The sequence below is a fragment of the Euphorbia lathyris genome, chromosome 10, assembly GCF_963576675.1.
Source record: "Euphorbia lathyris chromosome 10, ddEupLath1.1, whole genome shotgun sequence".
NCBI lineage: Eukaryota > Viridiplantae > Streptophyta > Magnoliopsida > Malpighiales > Euphorbiaceae > Euphorbia > Euphorbia lathyris.
The window spans coordinates 13,766,923-13,785,586 of NC_088919.1; the positions used below are offsets into that span (position 1 = coordinate 13,766,923).

At 30.8% G+C, this 18,664-nt stretch overlaps 2 non-coding genes across 2 annotated transcripts; both read right to left on the reverse strand.

Annotated features, from left to right (window-relative positions):
- Window positions 1–2,294: 2,294 nt before the first annotated feature.
- TRNAI-AAU (transfer RNA isoleucine (anticodon AAU)) lies at window positions 2,295–2,368 on the reverse strand. The gene has a single exon. It is a non-coding gene; the product is annotated as a tRNA-Ile (tRNA).
- A 5,220-nt stretch (window positions 2,369–7,588) lies between these two features.
- TRNAI-AAU (transfer RNA isoleucine (anticodon AAU)) lies at window positions 7,589–7,662 on the reverse strand. Its single transcript has one exon. It is a non-coding gene; the product is annotated as a tRNA-Ile (tRNA).
- Window positions 7,663–18,664: the final 11,002 nt, after the last annotated feature.

The following is an 18,664-nucleotide window of genomic DNA, read 5'->3' on the forward strand; positions in this document are numbered from 1 at the left end:
AGAACAAGGTGGCGGACCGTCTTGCAGAAGAATGCCACATGAGGATTCTGGGAATTTCTTCCTTTTCTCATCCTCCTATTTTTCTTTCTTCTCTTCTTAGGGATGACATGGTAGGGATCGGGTTCCCTAGACTGATCCCGGGCTAAGTCTTTTGTGTTTTTGGTTGTTTGTTTTTCTTTTCCTTTCCTACAAAAAAAAAGCTTAATAAACCACGCAATACCTATTGAGTGGTTGGTGCTCAATATATTAAACTCACCATTATACCTCATTAGAAATGCTCTTAATTCAATCGTGAATTCATTAATTTATTACATTTAGACTATTAATTTGTGTCTCTTAAAAAACACTTTTTTTAAGAAATTAAAAAAGACTTAAAAAAAGGTTTAATATATCCACATCTGGCTTAAGTTGTCCAAAAACTGCAACTAACTCCCTGAACTTCAAAAAGTTACAACTAACCTTCTCAACTTGCTTATTTGGAACCAATAACCCTTCAAATAGGTCTAAAACTGTGATTTTGGGAGTTTCATTTTTTCACTTTCCAAAAACTGCAACTGACTCCCTGATGGGTGCCGAATCCACCAAAATAATCCCGACTTTCCTAAACAAATAATCTGTAATAGAGCAAGTAGAGGTCGAACCCAAGGGAATACTATTGATTTAAAACTTCTAATGACCTAACAAAATAATTAAATGGGGGGTTTTAAATTGTTGAGTTTATTAAATTAAAGTTAGCAAGTGAAAGATCAAGTAAAGCAAATCAGGAATCTATAATGGTTTGTGAACAATAATTGGGCGAGTTCGATTAAGGGGAATCGCGGGATAATTCATTCGTTAACGATCATTGACAGACAAGGTTACATTCTCATGTTTTTGCCGGGTCAGTTTGAATGTTCTTCCTTAATAATGAACTAATTAAGCACTGCAAATAACTTGTTCCTAACCAATAAACAATCATATCTCAGCGCCTAGGATTTAATTTACTGACAGCTTTAAGAAACAGAAGAACCTGACCTTAGTTAATCGTCTCTCAGCGTCGACGATTATAAACTAACTTATCTGTTCATTCGACTTAGATAAGCCTAACTTGATTCGTGTTAATGTCACGTGGAATACGAATTCTGGTTTGTCAGACTTGAATCCGTTCTTCCAAACACGAACCTAGCTTGGTTCAAATAGTCGGTAGCTACTTAGTTCGGTTGTCCTAGGTGAAACTCTAATAAACCGAATCAGCCTTATGATGATTTAATCTAATAAACGATCCTGCAGTAACCATTCATGGAACAAATAATCAATTGAGAATAATACTCTGAACACAATGAACAAATAAATGACTTAATAAATGAGAAGAGTGAAATACAACGATCTCACGATAACGGAGAAGAATCCCTTGAACTATCCCTTAACCGAAATTAATGAAATTATCTATCAATAGCCATGGAACGTATGTGTTTTTCTGCTGGAAAAATAAAATGTTAAAAACTGACGTTTTGGACTTGGAAAATCTGCCGTTCTTAAGTCTATTACGGCTCCTCAAATAAGGAATTAAAATCCCTTCGAATTAGCATTAGAATCCTTCTTTCAAATTTGAAATTGATTGCCTCCTCATTAGTCTCCTACAAATTCGTGCTTTAGCTGAAGGTCTTGTTCTCAAATTGTCCAATCCGGATCAGGAAAGCAATCCTATTCGAACCAGAAAACTGTCACCCCGTAACTGCCTTAGTCTTGTGCAAGACTAACTCTGACTCATACCAATATTTGCCCAATCAGCTCCGGATCACGACCCAACATCAGCTTGGCCCAAATTAAGCCCAATTTATCTCCCTTTAGTCATCATTGGCCTGTAGAGATGAAAATACCAAAAACAAACAATAAAACCCGTAAAAATAACAAAACACGACAATTATAAAGCACAAAAGCGGGGTAATTTATTGTTGAATTATGCACTTATCACTCCCTAAACTTCAAAATGTTAAAATTAACCTCATCAATTTGCTTATTTGGAACCAATAACCCCTCAAATAAGTCTAAATATGTGATACTTTTATCAATGTATCAGCAAATTAGTTAGACGTAGTTTCAGATATTTTGGAAATCTTTTATTTCTGCAATGTTATGTTGAAAGTTTTTTATTTATTTAGGGGATATTTGTTTCAAATAAGCAATTTGAAAGATTATTTGTTCCAAATAAGAAAATTAAGGTATTTAGTTGTAATATTTTAAAGTTTAAGGGTTTAGTTGCAGCTTTGAAAAACTTGAAGAGGTGGGAGATGTATGACATAAAAAAATAAATTTGGCCCATGCAGGTCACGAACCTGCAACCTTCGCGTTATTAGCACGACGCTCTAACCAACTGAGCTAATAGGCCTGAGCATTACCACAACTGATTAGTATTTACTAATGTCTTGTTCTTTATCTTAGTAATTTTTGGAGTGAATCATTATTCTCTAAAGAATCCAAATAACAAAATGCTAGGAAGATATACAAGACCATTGACTCATTAAAGTTTATTGTGTACATACTCGATATCTCTAATTTAAATGAATCGATGAAGAAATCAAGGAGTAGCAAGGTTATATTGAAGTAAACTTTTGTCATGATTAGCTGATTTTGTTCACCTTCTTTGCCTATTTAACTTTTAGGGCAATACTTTGTGATTTGTCTCTCTATATGAGTGTTACAATGTTTTCCTTCATAGAAAAACAGAAGAGTTTTTTATCTACCGTCACATAGATCTGACTCATTGAAAGATCATGAAATCATTTATGAAGAAAAAGACTCCGAAATCGATTATGGGCGGAGTTTGTTTCCCACCGCTATGTCAAAAACAGTTTCAACCACTGTTTACCATTGCTCTATCACGATTTATGCTATTGAAAGTTTAGATTCAAACTTCTCCGATGTACTTCTAGATTGTAATTTAATAATTATTTATGTCTGGCTTGTAATTTAATAATCATATAAAAAAAGTAAAAAAACAACTAGTTAATTTAACCATGAATTCTTTAATTTATTATATTTAGACTATTAATTTATGAAAAGAAAGAATCATTTAATAAGTAGAGAGAGATCCTCGTTCTCTCTATTTTTTCTTCTCTCCCAAGTTCTACTCAGTTATCGTCGTCGTCCATCGCTCTGCTATTCATTTCTCTTCTTTTTCCTTATTTTGTTTCGTTATAGCTTTCTAAACAGGTCTATTTAGAAGAGAAAAAAAGAAAGTTTGTCTTCCTTCCGCCTCCTCTAATTTATGATTTAGTTTTAGTTTTTAATTTTATATTTACTTCTTCTTGTTGGTTTGAAATCTATATATCTTATCAAACTTCTTTTTTCATCAAATCTACAACTCTTAGCTATCCTTCTTTTTTTATTCTTTTTTCTGTTCTTAGCAAGAGCGGAAGATGTTCATCTTGTCCATAGTTCTATAGATCTACGTGGTTGAAAAAAGAGAAATGACTCATATCCAAATGTCCGGAATAGTCTAAATGATGAAGAAAGGATTACATCTGTGATGACAAGTAGAGAAATTCTGATCAACTTCCGTCCCTGTGGGGGCGTCGTTGGGTTCAACGGGGGGAAGCTCCGATGCCAAAGTCAGTAAGGAAGGACGAGAAGGTAAACTGAATTGACAAAGGGTAAGGGAATGTGTGTGTACCTGGATAGCTAGAGATGTAGGCTATATATAGCTAGAAAGTTATAACCTTCAGCAACTAGAAAGTCTCCATTAATGCTCCATTAATGGCGGTTACAAGTTATCCTTAAGCTGGCGGTTAGCTAATTGATAGCTCATTAATGGTCTTTATGGCTAGGTCGGCTTAGCCGTTATAATGGCGAATGAGTGTCCAAGGAGATTCGCCTCATAGGTTCGCCGGCGGGTTTCTTTTAATGGGCCCCTGGAGATCCGGTGATCCGCCAGGCGGATCTCGTCAATACGCGGCATTTCCTTAGGTGAATATCCCCCCAAGTCCTCGGGATAATATCTCAATGTTATCAATCTGTTTTTCAACGGGATTCGACTTACTAGTTCTTTTATTCTTTTTTCGGTCTTAATAAGAGTGGAAAATGTTCATCTTATCCGTTCAATAGATCTGCGTGGTTGCAAAACGAGAAACGACTCATATCCGAATGTCTGGAATAGTCTAAATAATGAATTGTGAATTACAACGGTTTTCAACGGGATTTGACTTACGAGAAAGATATGATTTCTATTTTTGTTGTATTTGTACATTTTATGGTTCTTATTGCTCTTTGTAGTCATTTTATTGCTTTTTATAGTCTTTTTTTCTTTATGGATCTTGTACTGGTTGTAGTCTGTATGTTAGGAAGGTTTTTTTTTATTTGAAAGCGTTAGGGAGGTTTTATTCCTCTTAATTTTCGAGTTGTATCTTTATTTTTTTTACTTTTTAATCTAATGAAATGGTCTATGACAATCTATACTATATATAATTACGGAAGCAGAGAGAAATGAGAAGAAGTGTTTTAGAGGTCTTTTTGATGAGTTGTCAACGTAGTAAAAAATCAGATTAAAAATATTTAATTAATTAAAAATAAATATTTAATTAATTAAAAATAACAAATTTATATTTATAATATATTAAATAATTACTAGCCTATTAATTAAAATAATAAAAGAAAGCAAGAGTTACGGGAAGATGAAAAAACACAAAGCAAAGGAAATCCAAAAGTCACAAATGAACTTCTATATAAAGCATGATAGATAGTATTCCACCATTATATTCATTGGTCACGATAGATAGTATTATATTTCTGAAGGTAAATATTCGATTTTTTTTCATATGTTGTAGTTATTTTGTTCTCAATTATGTTGTTGTTTTATTTTTATTAAACAATAGTTGTTATAGCTTCATCTTTCAGATTCATTTCTGTTGTTACCCAGGTTCTATACCTCTCGCTATCTTATCCATGTTTTCTTTTTTATTTGTCTTTTTTTTTTCCAAACTGATAGCTTCAATTGAAGAAATCCGACAGAAATAGAAGATGCATGAACAACTAAAACCGGAAAACACAAAAGTGTTATGTTTCTCAAGGTAATTATTCGATTTTTTTCATATGTTTTAGTTATTTTTGTTCTCAATTGTGTTGTTGTTTTCTTTCTATTAAACAATAGTTGTTATAGTTTCATTTTTCAGTGATGAAATTCCATTTCTGTCGTTACCCATGTTCCATACCTCTCGCTACCTTATCCATGTTTTCTTTTTTATTTGTCTTTTTTTTTTCAAAATGACTAAAATAAAGATTTTCTAAATTTGTATTCTTTTTTAGTATATGTTGCTAGGTGTTATCGTTTCGATTGCTAACTCTTAACTAAAATTTAGATTTTCGGCTTTATATGAACTCAATTTTTGGCTTTCTCAATTGTGCTGTTGTTTTATTTTTATTAAACAATTGTTGTTATAGTTTCATCTTTCAGAGATGAAATTCCATTTCTATCGTTATCCAGATTCCATATCTCTCGCTACCTTATCCATGTTTTCTTTTTTATTTATTTATTTTTCAAAATGACTAAAATAAAGATTTTGTATATTTGCATTCTTTTTTAGTATATGTTCCTAGGTGTTATCGTTTCCATTGTTAACTCTAACTAAAATTTAGATTTCCGGCTTTTTATGAACTCAATTTTTAGTTTTAATTGAAGTTAGATTAATTTTTCTAATTCGGAACATGTTGAAATCCACTCATTTTTTTAGTTTGAGTTTAGCTAATTGATATGGATTGTATTTTTTATTTTTATGCATTTTGGTACAAATAGATATAAAGTTTCACACGATAGTTGTTCATTGAAGTTTGAGACATATTAAATAAAATATTAAAGAGATATTGGAATATTATACTTACAATGAAGTTTATTTCAATATAAATTATGCTATATTATTATTATTATTATCAAGAAGTTATTTTTTCCCAATTATCTAGACAAGGAGATTGTAAGCGTCTAATACGCTTGATAAGATGTTTATTCTTGAAGAATGTGGATTATGCTAGATACGAATTCAAAATCAAAAATCAAGGTAAATAAAAATAAATTTTGATGCTCAAAATCCTAAAAATGTACATTAATTATGGATATTGAGATAATTGCTTTTGCAACATTGGCTTATATAATTTTTAACTATTATATTATGGTTCGTACAAAATTGTTAGTATTTCAAGAGTTTTTAACAGATGAAAATGAAATATGATTATAGGACAAATTATTGAAAAATATTAATTAAGAAAATATTATTATTTGCATCTCTTCAAATTCTCAAATATTGAGCATAATGATTCTAATTAATATAATTAATTTCACATATTAATTATAAAACGTTTTTTTTTGTACTGAGTGGTTACAATTGCGATTTAATTCTATTTAACTAAAATTAATTTATGGACTTAATACTTCATTAAGAAAAAATAAAATGTTTAATTAATGAGCAAAAAATATTTTCACTCTCCTCTTTATACGTTTATGTCTCGACATTCTCTCTTATTTAAAAAAAAAAAACCCGAGAGGAAGATGGTTCTCTCTTAATTATCTTTTTCGTCCCTTCATTGTTTTTTCAATTCTTTTGTTTATTTTTCTTACTTACAAAATTCAAGAATATATAATTATTAGAAAATATTAATGAAGTCAAATAAGTGATATCTGCGAGTATGGTTGATATTCTGTATAGTGAAAGAATGAAGAACAAATTGATCGAATATCTTGATGAGATATTACGAGATGAAAATAGGAGAAATCATCCTCTTAAACTGATTCAATTAGATATATTGAGTTATTGTAGCAAAATGAATAATTGAATTCGAATACTTGGTGATCATGAAATTTCATCAACCAAAATAATTATCATCAAGATGAATTTGTGACTAATTCTTACGAATTTTATTTTTTTTTATATGTAACATATTGAATTGGCAACATTAGAAAAATATTGATTGTAATAGTTTATAGAATAATATATTGATGTTGCTTCCATTTTAACATAGATTGTAATTCTTTTGTATCGTAGATATAATATTTAATTTTAATTGTAGTTTAATTCAATTTTTGTTTAACCTATATTGTAATTCTTTTGTATCGTAAATATAATATTTAATTTTAATTATAGTTTAATTCATTTGATTTTTTATTATATTCTAATATATTTCTTAATTAATCTGCTATTTTATTATTATTGTTTCACAAAATATTTGGAATATGAAAATGTATTAAAATTCCTAAAAAGTACAAATCATTGAATTTTGTAAAAATAAATAAATCATTCATCTTTAGTTAAAATTTTATAAAAAAAATAGTCAATTATTTTTAAAATTAATTTAATTTGAATTATCATTAAAAAATATATATTAATTTCAAATATACATAATATAATTTTTTTTTCATAAAATGATATAAAATTATTTAAAAATAAATATGTCAATTTATTTATTTATCTAAATTATATAAAAGCTTCATACCCCGTGCATCGCACGAGTTTTTGACTAGTTATATATATATATAAAAAGACTATTATTTATGATTGCTCTAAAAATAATTATGAAAATTTAGGATTAACAAATTTGAATTTATACAAGAATGACCAAAAAAAATTAGCCTATGCAGGTTTCGAACCTGCGACCTTCGCGTTATTAGCACGACGCTCTAACCAACTGAGCTAATAGGCCTGAGTGTTTGCCAAACTGATTAGTATTTACTAATATCTTCTTATGTAACTTGGTAATTTTTGGAATGCAACGAAGAATCCAAACAACAAAATTAGGGCTGTCAATATGGGTCACAACACGATAACATGATTCGCGTAACACGGAAATTAAACGAATTAGGGTTGAGATAAATGGGTTTGGGACATCAATGGATCGACACGCTTAACCCGTAAAATAAACGGGTCGGATCGCGGGTTGACTCACGAATTCGTTGTAACCCATATAATTTAGACGAGTCTATGGGTCGTGTCAACCCAACCCGCGAATCCATCTAACCCGACCCAGATAACCCATCTAACCCATATATCATGTAAATATAAATTTTTTTTATGGATTTTAAAGTAATTTTAATTTTTAACCATAATATATATATATATATATATATAGCTTAGTAGATTGCAGAATACAATAGGTTTTCAATTTTCTTTCCCTAACAATTTATGCTGCCTGCCTCTCTTCATTGACATCCGGTGAACGCTTCAGTCTCTAGCCACAAGTAAGTCTTTTGTTGAGTCAACTTCTAGTAGGATATGTCTAACTTCTTATTGTTGGTCTTCTATTACAGCAGATGGGTATATCTGTTTGACCGGACATTTTATTGATAAAGGTTGGAATATCCAAAAGAGAATTTTAAACTTTTGTTATTTGCCTTTTTGTTATTTGCCTCCTCCACATAATGGTGTAGCTTTGTGTGAAAAAATTTACAATTTCTTGTGTGGTTGGAAAATTGATGGTAGGATTTTTTCACCCACTTTGGATAATGTAAGTGCAAATAATACATGTGTGGACTTGTTGAAAAATTTATTGAATAGCACGGGTGGTCTATTAAACCGTGGATATTTTTTCATATGAGATGCTTTGCTCACATTCTAAATTTAATAGTTCAGGATGGATTGAAAGAAATTGATTACTTAGTTAGAATGCATTGAATCATAGACTAATAAGATACTAATTCTGTTGTTGTTTTGGATTTTAGACTTTTGATGTTATCTTGTTGAATTTGTTTTGTTAGTTTGTATTAGATTTTATTTTTTCATATGCAATTATGCATGTTTTTATTTTCTTTTTCATTTTGTTTAGTTGAATATTTTTTTAGTATGGAGTTGCAAAACTAAATGGATTAGCCAGGTTGACATGTTCAACCCGCTTTTTAAACGAATCGTGCCGAGTCGACCCATTTATTAAATGGGTTGAGTCAGGGTTGGGATAAATGGGTCACCTGAGTAAATCGACACGACACGTTTACAACCCGCAAATCCATATTAACACCCCTAAACAAAATGATAGGAAGACGCAGTAATTTTTGGAGTGCAGTTTTTAACAGCTACTAAATAGACTCATTAAAGTTTATTGCGTACATAAAATTTTAACTCGATATCTCTAATTTAAACGACTCAATTCGACGCCTTTAACATTAAAACTACTTCCATATTATAAATATTAATTGAATCATGTATAGAATTAGGCCATGTTATTTGTTATTTAATTTCAGTATCAATCAGTTCGGTTCGGTTCAGTAATTTATCATTACTTATTATAATTATAATTATTTTTTATAATTATTATTTATTATTAGAACCATTATTATTTTTATAATTTTTTATTTTAATTATTGCTATTTTTAAAGGATTATATTATTACTTCAGTTTAAGTAGAATTCAGTTCAGTTCAGTATTTTTCAGTCAAAAAGAACTTTAATAAAGAAGCCAATTTTCAATAGAAATTACCGGGATAAAAATCAAAATTTTCAATAGAAATTACCGGGATAAAAATCAAAATTTTCTTATTGATTGAGTTTTTTTTCTCTTTTCAGTTGTAATTTTCTATTATTTTCCATTAGAAAAAAAATACATAACTTTATTTATTATTTCCTTTAGCAATTTGAGAATTCATCTTGTTGCAATTAAATTATTTGTATTAGTTCTAACTCTAGTTTTTTTTTTTTTTATGAAGTTCTAACTCTAGTTTTTACTATAAATAAGAGCGAAATTGAGAACAAATTGTCAAAATCGCATCGATAATATAAAATTTCATACAAAAAAAATTAATAACCCTAAAATGACATCTACTAGAAACAGAATAGAAAGTGCATCGATCGATAATATAAACCATCATATAAGAAATTGATAATCCTAAAACGACATCTAGTAAAAACAGAATAGAAAGTGCATTGATAATATAAATCATCATATATTATAATCCTAAATCGACATCTATTAGAAACAAAATAGAAAGTGAATTGATAATATAGATCGTTATATAAGAAATTCATAATCATAAAACGACATCTGTTAGAAACAGAATAGAGTATTTGACGAACTCACTCGGTAACTAAATTTTTATTGGTAAAGATAATTTCAGAATCCATATAGGAATTTTAATTCCAAACATTATTTATTTTTTAAAGACAAGGACAAAATTACATAAATTTAGTAATTATTTTCTTTAGCGACGGATAATCGGTCTCGTAAAACATAACAGCCACAAAAACCACGAATGCAGAGTGTTTTAGAACGACAATATCGAAAAGGTTTGCAATCTCTATGAGAGCGGCAGCGAAATTGTTTACAATCTCCTGTTATGCCTGCAAAAATAATTAACTCACTTAATTATTTAAATAATAATATTCATTCGAAAGAAGAAAATAACTTTTTCATTAAACTAAAAAATTGTTCTGTGATGGTGGAGTCAGATACGCTGTCAGTGGTCAAGCATATTTTTGTTGTTCTTATGATTCAATTATAGAAGATTGTGGAAAATTTATTTCTAGTAGCAATGATATTTCTGTCATATTTATAGATCATTATGCGAATGGAGTGGCTCATGCTTTAACTAGGTCTTCTCAGGGACGGATCCAGAAGGGGTCTTGGTGGGGCTAAAGCAATCACTGGCCGCCAGAAGACGCTAAAAATTCTATGAAAATTGTGTACGAGTTTTTAATTTTTTACGTAAAAACAGCAAAAGTATCATTTCAGTAAATCACAAGAGATAGTAAATCCTGGATCCGTCACTGTATCTTTCCATTCCCTGTCAAAACTTATGGAGTAGGATACTGTCCCTTCAAATTTTATTTTATATTCATTGTATATTGATTCCGTTTAATGAAGTTTACTTTTCTTTTAAAATAAATTATACTTTAGACTTTTAATAAAATCAGAATTAAACCTCAATGTAATAATAACAAATACATATTCTATGGTTTCAACTGTATAAGTAAAAAAAAAATACTTTTTTAATAAAAAAAATTAATACTATGTCACAAAGCACAGCTGCTAAAATATGTTGTTCAACATATTAGGGTAAATTACACTCATGGCCATTGAAATTTACCAATTTCTACAGTGAGCCTCTAAACTTCAAAATGTGACATAAAAGTTACTAAACTTTATATCCATGGCCACAAAACTTTAATTAACTTTTCAAAATTACTGCTTACGACCTCAAAACTTAAAATATTCCAGAATTAAAGTTGTTTAGAACAACATTTACCATGAAACCATGTTTTTTATTTTCTAAAATCAACATTTTAGAGTTTTCTCTCTCTAAAAATTCATTTTCCCTCTCATCCAAACAACACCTAAATGACCTCAAAATGTAAATTTTCAAAGAATCAAAGTTTTCTAGAATATCATTAATTCCCTAAATTTTTTATTTCCGTGAGGCGTTGATTAAAGTTTAGTTGCCACGAATGAAATAAAGTATAAAGTTCAGTGTGCTTTTATGTTACATTTTGAAATTCAGTGGTCATGGATATAATTTATCCAAACATATTATGCAGTACAAAAAAAACATATAACTTTCTAAATGTTAACCCATTGTTAATCTAAGGGTTTTGCAACCAGTGATATTGACAGAATGATTTCCGTTGCAAACACTGACTTTCAGTCCCAAAATACATTTAAGCAACTGATTTGGGACCGAATTTTCAGTCCCAATCTAATGTTACTAAGCAGAGACATTTATCTTCAAATAAAAAATAAAAGTTCTTACAAAAGATAAAATCATACCAAGTGAAATTTATAATAAGTCATGATTTTTTTTTTTAGGTTTATGGTTTTAAAATTCATAATATTGATACTGTTGGATCCTCAATTTGATCTATCTATATAGATAAAATTTAATTTTTCTACCAACAGTAAGAGTATTTTTTGCCCTATTATTAACAACTAAAATAATCTGATAAAAAAATTTATAACATATAGTTTTTTTAATATAACATGAATTTATAATAAAATGAACTTACAGAAAGATGTCAGGAGCAATGTGAGGACAAAGAATGCATAAGCTTTAGCCATTTTTTTTTTCTTTGAGCTCTCCTCTTCTTCAATTTTTTCTATTAGTAGTATGTCTTTCAAAACTTCAATCTGTATGCTATTTTATTTATATGAAGCTTTGTGTATCAAAACATAAGTTTTAATATATAGATTTTTAAAATCTAATAATTAAATATAATATCTAACCAAATCTAACTACTGAAATATTGACTATTATAAAATCACCTTTTAAAGGGTAAGAATCAAGTAAAAACATTTCTAGAATAGTCAGGTAAATTTTCTACAAATGATGAGGTCATGTCTTGCAAAAATACCACTGACATTCAAATTTCAATTTGACTTTTTACGTTTTATCCGGTAAAAAAAAATTGCTTGTTTTTGGATTTATCTTCGATAAAGAAAATGCAAATCTTAAGTCTTACGTTTTACCTGCTTGTTTTGGGACATCCGAAGGATGAAAGTCAGTTGCTGCAGCTTTCCCCCTTTCTAGAGCAGAGATCTAGCAACGCATTATAGGCACAGATCATTGGTATTGGATGTATCGTTAGGTTGTGCCGAGTAAAATCCGCTCTGTTTTTTCCATTGCAGAAAAGAGATCCCTTCCCCCCGCATTAAAAAATGATGAACCGCCGGAAACAATTTTATTTTAACCTCTAAAATGATATAGTTTTACACTTAACTTTGATAGCCAAAAGCAATTTTACCTCTAACGTTATCAAGTTAGATCAATTTGAGAAATAATTCATCAAATTGTTTTCTCTGTCATGAATCTTGTCATCTATACTTCACATATGAGTCATTTTATCACTAATTAGTAACAGATCAAAACATGTGATTAGACGTGAATATATTTTTTAAATTTTTTTAATAAATATAGTATTTTTTGTATGAGTTGGACAAAAAAAATTCAAAAAATTTCACCGAATTTATAAATATTAATCTCCAATTCTATTATTAAACCACAGAAAATATGAAATCTTATTTTTTTTTAAACATACTGATATGAAATTTGTGCAGAATAAGGAACAAAATATATGTGTTTTATAATAATGTCTGAAATTGACACAACTTGTTAATGTTAGGGGTAAAATTGCTCTTGCTACCAACGTTAGGTAAAATTGCACCATTTTAGATGTTAGATGTAAAATTGCTCATGGCAGTAAATATTATGAGTATTTTTACACCTTATCCCCAAAAAATGCCATTAATAACCCTAGATTTGATTTGTCCTACTTCTCCAATATTGTTCTCAGTTGTATTCTGTTATTAAGTGATTTAATTTCGTAACGTATCAAATGATTCAAATTTAATCACAACGTTTTTAAGTACAATTAATTTTAGCCTTACATGATATTACTATTATTTAACTGTCACATCAGACCGTTCAAACATCAATTATGTCTAAGATATTTAATATGTAACTCACACAGTTACACAAAACATGTTAAAATATTAACAACTAAGGTTGCCGCATACAAGTTAATCGCAATTTTTTTTTGTCAAAATGTCTAAAATATTTACTGTGTTTCTAATATAGTTACAAAAATATACGAAACTGTTTCAGTTTATCGACGAACTTGTTTGGAAGGTGTGATGTGACAGTTAAATAACAGTCAAACCAGCTTTTTCAAAATTTAGGTGAAGTATGGCTAAAACCGATCTTATTTAAAAACGTTACGGTTAAATTTGCACTATTTCATAGATTAAGATAAAATATACACTTCTTCAAAAACGTTAGAATCAAATTTGATCCTTATCTCTTTATTCATTGTCCAGTGAATTTAGTAGCTCATTTTCTTAAAAAAATTTAGATCAAAGTGTTTTTGCGAAGGGTCATATTTTTCATCTCCATTCTTTATCGATGAAATATGTTTGATTGGGACAAAAACAAACTTAAGTGATTTTATTGAGACAAATTAAACTTTTGTGACCTTTTAGGGACATTGTTCAAACTTTTGTGACCACCGGTGTTAATTACCCTTGTGTCTCCAATTGGAGGATTGAAGCAAATAATTTAGGGAACGTTTGGTTTAAATTTTGGAATCGGAATGAGAATGTTACGGAATCAGAATCGGAATCACTATTTTATAATTATGTTTGGTTTAATCCGGAATCAGAATTTAAAAATAATAAAATTATTAAGTAATAAACCACCCAGTAATCTATTTACCCTCAAAGCCCACTACTCACATACACTTACTCGGTTACTATGAGTTCCTTGTATTTAGGATAGTGACTTGCAGTTATCTAGCACTACATGAGTTGTATTTAAGTTGACAGCTTCTTCTCTGTATTATGGTATTGATTAGTAAAATTATCTTAGTTCTTCAAAGTTATTCTCTTGTTTTAATAAAAATAACGTTAACTTTCAAAATAAATGTTAAACGAAATTGCAAAGAAAAAATAACTGCAACTTAAAAAAATTCAATTAAAATAATCAGTTATTTGCAACTATTTTGAAAGCATAGCTATTAAAAAAAACAATCAGTTATTGGTTAATGTATTTTTTATGATAATAACCCAAATTATTCTTGAATAAGGAATAAGGGAAAATTAATAGAAATAATGGCAAACCATTATTCCTTCTAAAAGAGATATTTATGCATGATAAATATGGAATTAATGACAATTATTGCAGGATTAATGCAGGGGTGAATATGCAAATAATGGAGAAAAGGAAGGAGTTTCTAGCATTATGCCACACCACGTGGACCATGGCGAGATATGCCATAACGAGATACGTCCGATGAGAGCGAGTAGTGGAGACCCGCCATAGCTCTCAAGGAGAGCGTACATACGCCTTGACGGATCTAGGAATACCAAAAGGCGCCTTTATTACCATCCATGAATGGGAATAAATACAATTAAATGGCAATTAATAGCCATTAAAGGGGAATAAAGACTTGACTGTTTGAATACCTCAACTCTGAGGGTTTCAATGATAAATGCTGGGATTAATGGAGAATTGATAGCAATCAAAGATGAGTAATGACACGACTCTTCATCTGCTTCCCCATTAATGGTGAAGGTTACAGAAACCTATATAAATACCCCAGCTTCCTAGGATCAAAGGTACACTTACTGATTCTCTACTTTTGTGCTTACAGTTTATTCTCAGAAATATTACTGACTTTGGCATCGGAGTGTCCCCGGCCGATCCCAACGGCGCCTCACAGGGAAGTGCTCCGATCAAGGATTTTTTCCCAAATTATCAATTGGTGCGGTGATCGTGGATCTCTAACAAACAGAAGATCATAAAATCTTGATTGTATAGAGTTTCACAAAGAACAAAATAATGGAGTCAACGGAATAGAAATCTCAATCTCAAACCTTGACTCAATCAGTACAAACAAATCTATCCAAAGATAGGCTTCTCTATAGATTGGTGGGAAAGAGTTTTCTACATTAAATCTGTAGTTTTATGATAAATAAGATAAGTTTCCTACCCTTTCTTATTCCATTTTTAATTAAAGAAAATTGAAGTTTCTTACCTTTATCAAGTTGCTATGAATATCGTTACATGTTATTATGATAAATCTAATAAACTGTGAAAGATGAAGTCATAGACACAAATCTTTCATTAAATCTTGCATGCTTACTATGCCCTCATATTTTTATGCATGACAAGTGTAATATGATATTATCATTGAATTAGTACAAACGCATGTATAAGACCCGTAATCTTGGGATTTACAAAAAAATTCATCCATTCAATGTGATTTTGTCATTTGATATTAAAATATCATAAAAGGGCTCATGTAATTACAAATGATTTAGATCTAGTCAGTTTTTTGGATGAACATGCATATAACTATTAGAAGAAATTACAAAAAAATAATATTTGGTTTTTTCTTGTACAATTCACCATCTATATATGGCTTTTCTCCAATATAGTACTTTTAATATCAGAAATTCATATTTTTGAATATTATTTTGTCAAACAGTTATTTCATTCCTTTTTTTACAAGGATGTGTCTATTCATATAAAAACTGTTTATTTGACATTGTTAGAATTTCTGTTACCAACACAAGAGACTTGAAAATATTGAGTCTATTTTTAATTATCCTGTAATTGTCCCTAACTATTAAAACCATTATGGACTGATGAATTACCAAATTGGATAAACAGAACTTTCATGTCCTGAGCTAACTACAAAATAGTGCAAGTGTCGGTTTCGGATCAGAACATTAATTTATGCAAAATTCTTAGGATACACATGAGAATTCCTTAAAGATTGGAGGATTGTATGTGAAGGTAGGTGAGAGTGGATTTTGAGTAATTTTCCTTACACTCCAAATTGGAGGAGAATCATTGTACATGTATTTTTCTTCCAAAATTACTCTTTCTCTTTTATTTTATTCGTACAAATGAAATGATATAAGAGTAATTTTATATATAACTATATTATTAAATCATCACTTACCTTTCTTTAATTACACCTCATTCAAATGAGGCTTTAATGATCTCTGAATGCCATTAATGTATGGATGCACAATATTAATTGCAAGTAAATAGCAACTATGTAAGATATCTTACCCAATATAGAATGTCATAACTTTTATGGCGTTTAAAATAAATATGCTATCTTGGATATTAATGCGCATTGAAATACAAAAGGACATTATTCTTAAACCATTCTCATTATGGTTATTTATTAAGAATTCATTATGATATTCATGTGCAGTAGCAATCTTTATGGTTATGACCGTTATACGTGATATTATTATTAAAACAAGCACGATTAAAATTCTATTATGAATTTGTTTGACATATAATATTTACTCGGTTTTATCCTTTGACTAAGTTCATTCTAGAGTCAGGGACCAACGTGAAGGAATTATTAAGTTGATTCCAAGATGAACTAAAAATTCCATAAAGAGACATTGCATTATACATGATATTTGCCAACAAGGCCAATGCAAACAGTCTTTTGCTATGAAGTATGTTCCATGGATCAAGCCATTGATCCCCAAGGTAAGTGAATATAGCTTTTATGCCTTACCACAATCTTTTACTAATGGACAGGGTATGCCCCACTTCTGGAGTTCTTTCAGTGCTAACCCACAGGTATAAGGGAATTGCTAATAATGCAACCAGTGCCAAACACTAGCATAAAAAATAAAGCTCAATCCAGAGAAGTGTATATTCAGAGTCACTTCAGAAAAATTCCTTGACTATATCATTAGCAAAAAAGGAGTTAGAGCAAATCCAGATAAAGTAAAAGCCTTGCGAGGAAAAAGGTGAAAAGAGCGCCTAAATGAAAGTCGCACTATGGGTGAGAAAGATCCAGAGGTTGAACGGGCGGATCATCATACTAGAAAGATTGTCAACAAGCATATCAAAGTATAAAACAATTCTTAGTAGAACCACCCTTGATGAGCAGACCAATCTGAAGGGGAGACCTGCATTTGTATCAATCTGTCATGGATAAAGCTATGTGCACCGTGGTTATTCAAGAAGAAGAAGGTCAGCAGTTCTCCATCTATTATGTTAGCAAAATGTTGAAGGATGCGGAGACAAGATATTCGAAGCTAGATAAAATGGCTCCCACGGTTGTGACAACATCCATCCGCGTTAAACCATAGCTCCAAGCATAACCTCAACATGATCGAGATCAAGATCAAGAGCCGGCTTCACCATCATGATTCAACATTGAACACACGAATGATGAGATTGAAAGGCGAGTGCATGCCGCTCTGGATAGACAAGAGAACAATGCAGAAAGATACGCCATCCAGTTAATAGGAATTTTCCATTCACAGCGCGAATCATGGGGTACGAGGCGGAAAAAACGATTAAAGCTTCCAACTTGCCACAATATAAAAGAAAAGAATCAATATAAGCGGGACATTACATATCCCGAACCCAAAGGAGGGGAGCATGTAACCGTTGGAAGAAACGCCAAAGCGTACTACAGGTTGGCCACCACACTGAAGCTTGCTGGGAGCTGGCAAACTAGATAGCTTTGTCCAGAATAACAAATAACAAGATGACAAGCAGAAGACAGATCCTAAAAATAAATTCAAAAGTTTCATTAATGTCATAGCAGATGGACCAGTGTATCAGCCACCCGTGGAAAAAGCAAAAATATCCGTTCTGGATAAAACATCCCTCAATTGCCCCTTTTGCAGAAACAGGTCCAGTAATCTCTCCACATACAGATGTGTTGACAATTGAAGGATGGAAGATGAAATGAAGCGAGTAATGGTAGACACGGGAAGTTCTTGCAATGTCATCCCCATAGGTGCATTCGCCAAACTAAAGGTTGGTCCGATCCAAATCGAAACAACCATTATTGACATCATGGGAGTGACGGGTCACACTATCCGGACCAAGGGCCATGTAACTTTGGAATGCAAGTTGGCGGATGATGATCAAGCGTGGATTGGTGATCTTGAGTTCTCTATTATGGATGGACAATTAGCTTATAACATCATTCTTGAGTGGTTGTTCATCTCAGAGGTTGTAGCCCTAATTTCCACCCGCCGTCTGGCAATGTACATTCCCACCAGCAAAGGAGGACTAATGATTAGCGGGAACCAAAAGGTGGCTCAAGAGACCTACTCGGTGTCACTATCGATCCACCCACAATCCAAAGATGACGAAGGTGAGGAAGATGAACTTGTCACTACAGCTTTGGGCGACATAGAAACGCTCCTTATTGCTGATGGAAAGCGGGTGCGGATCG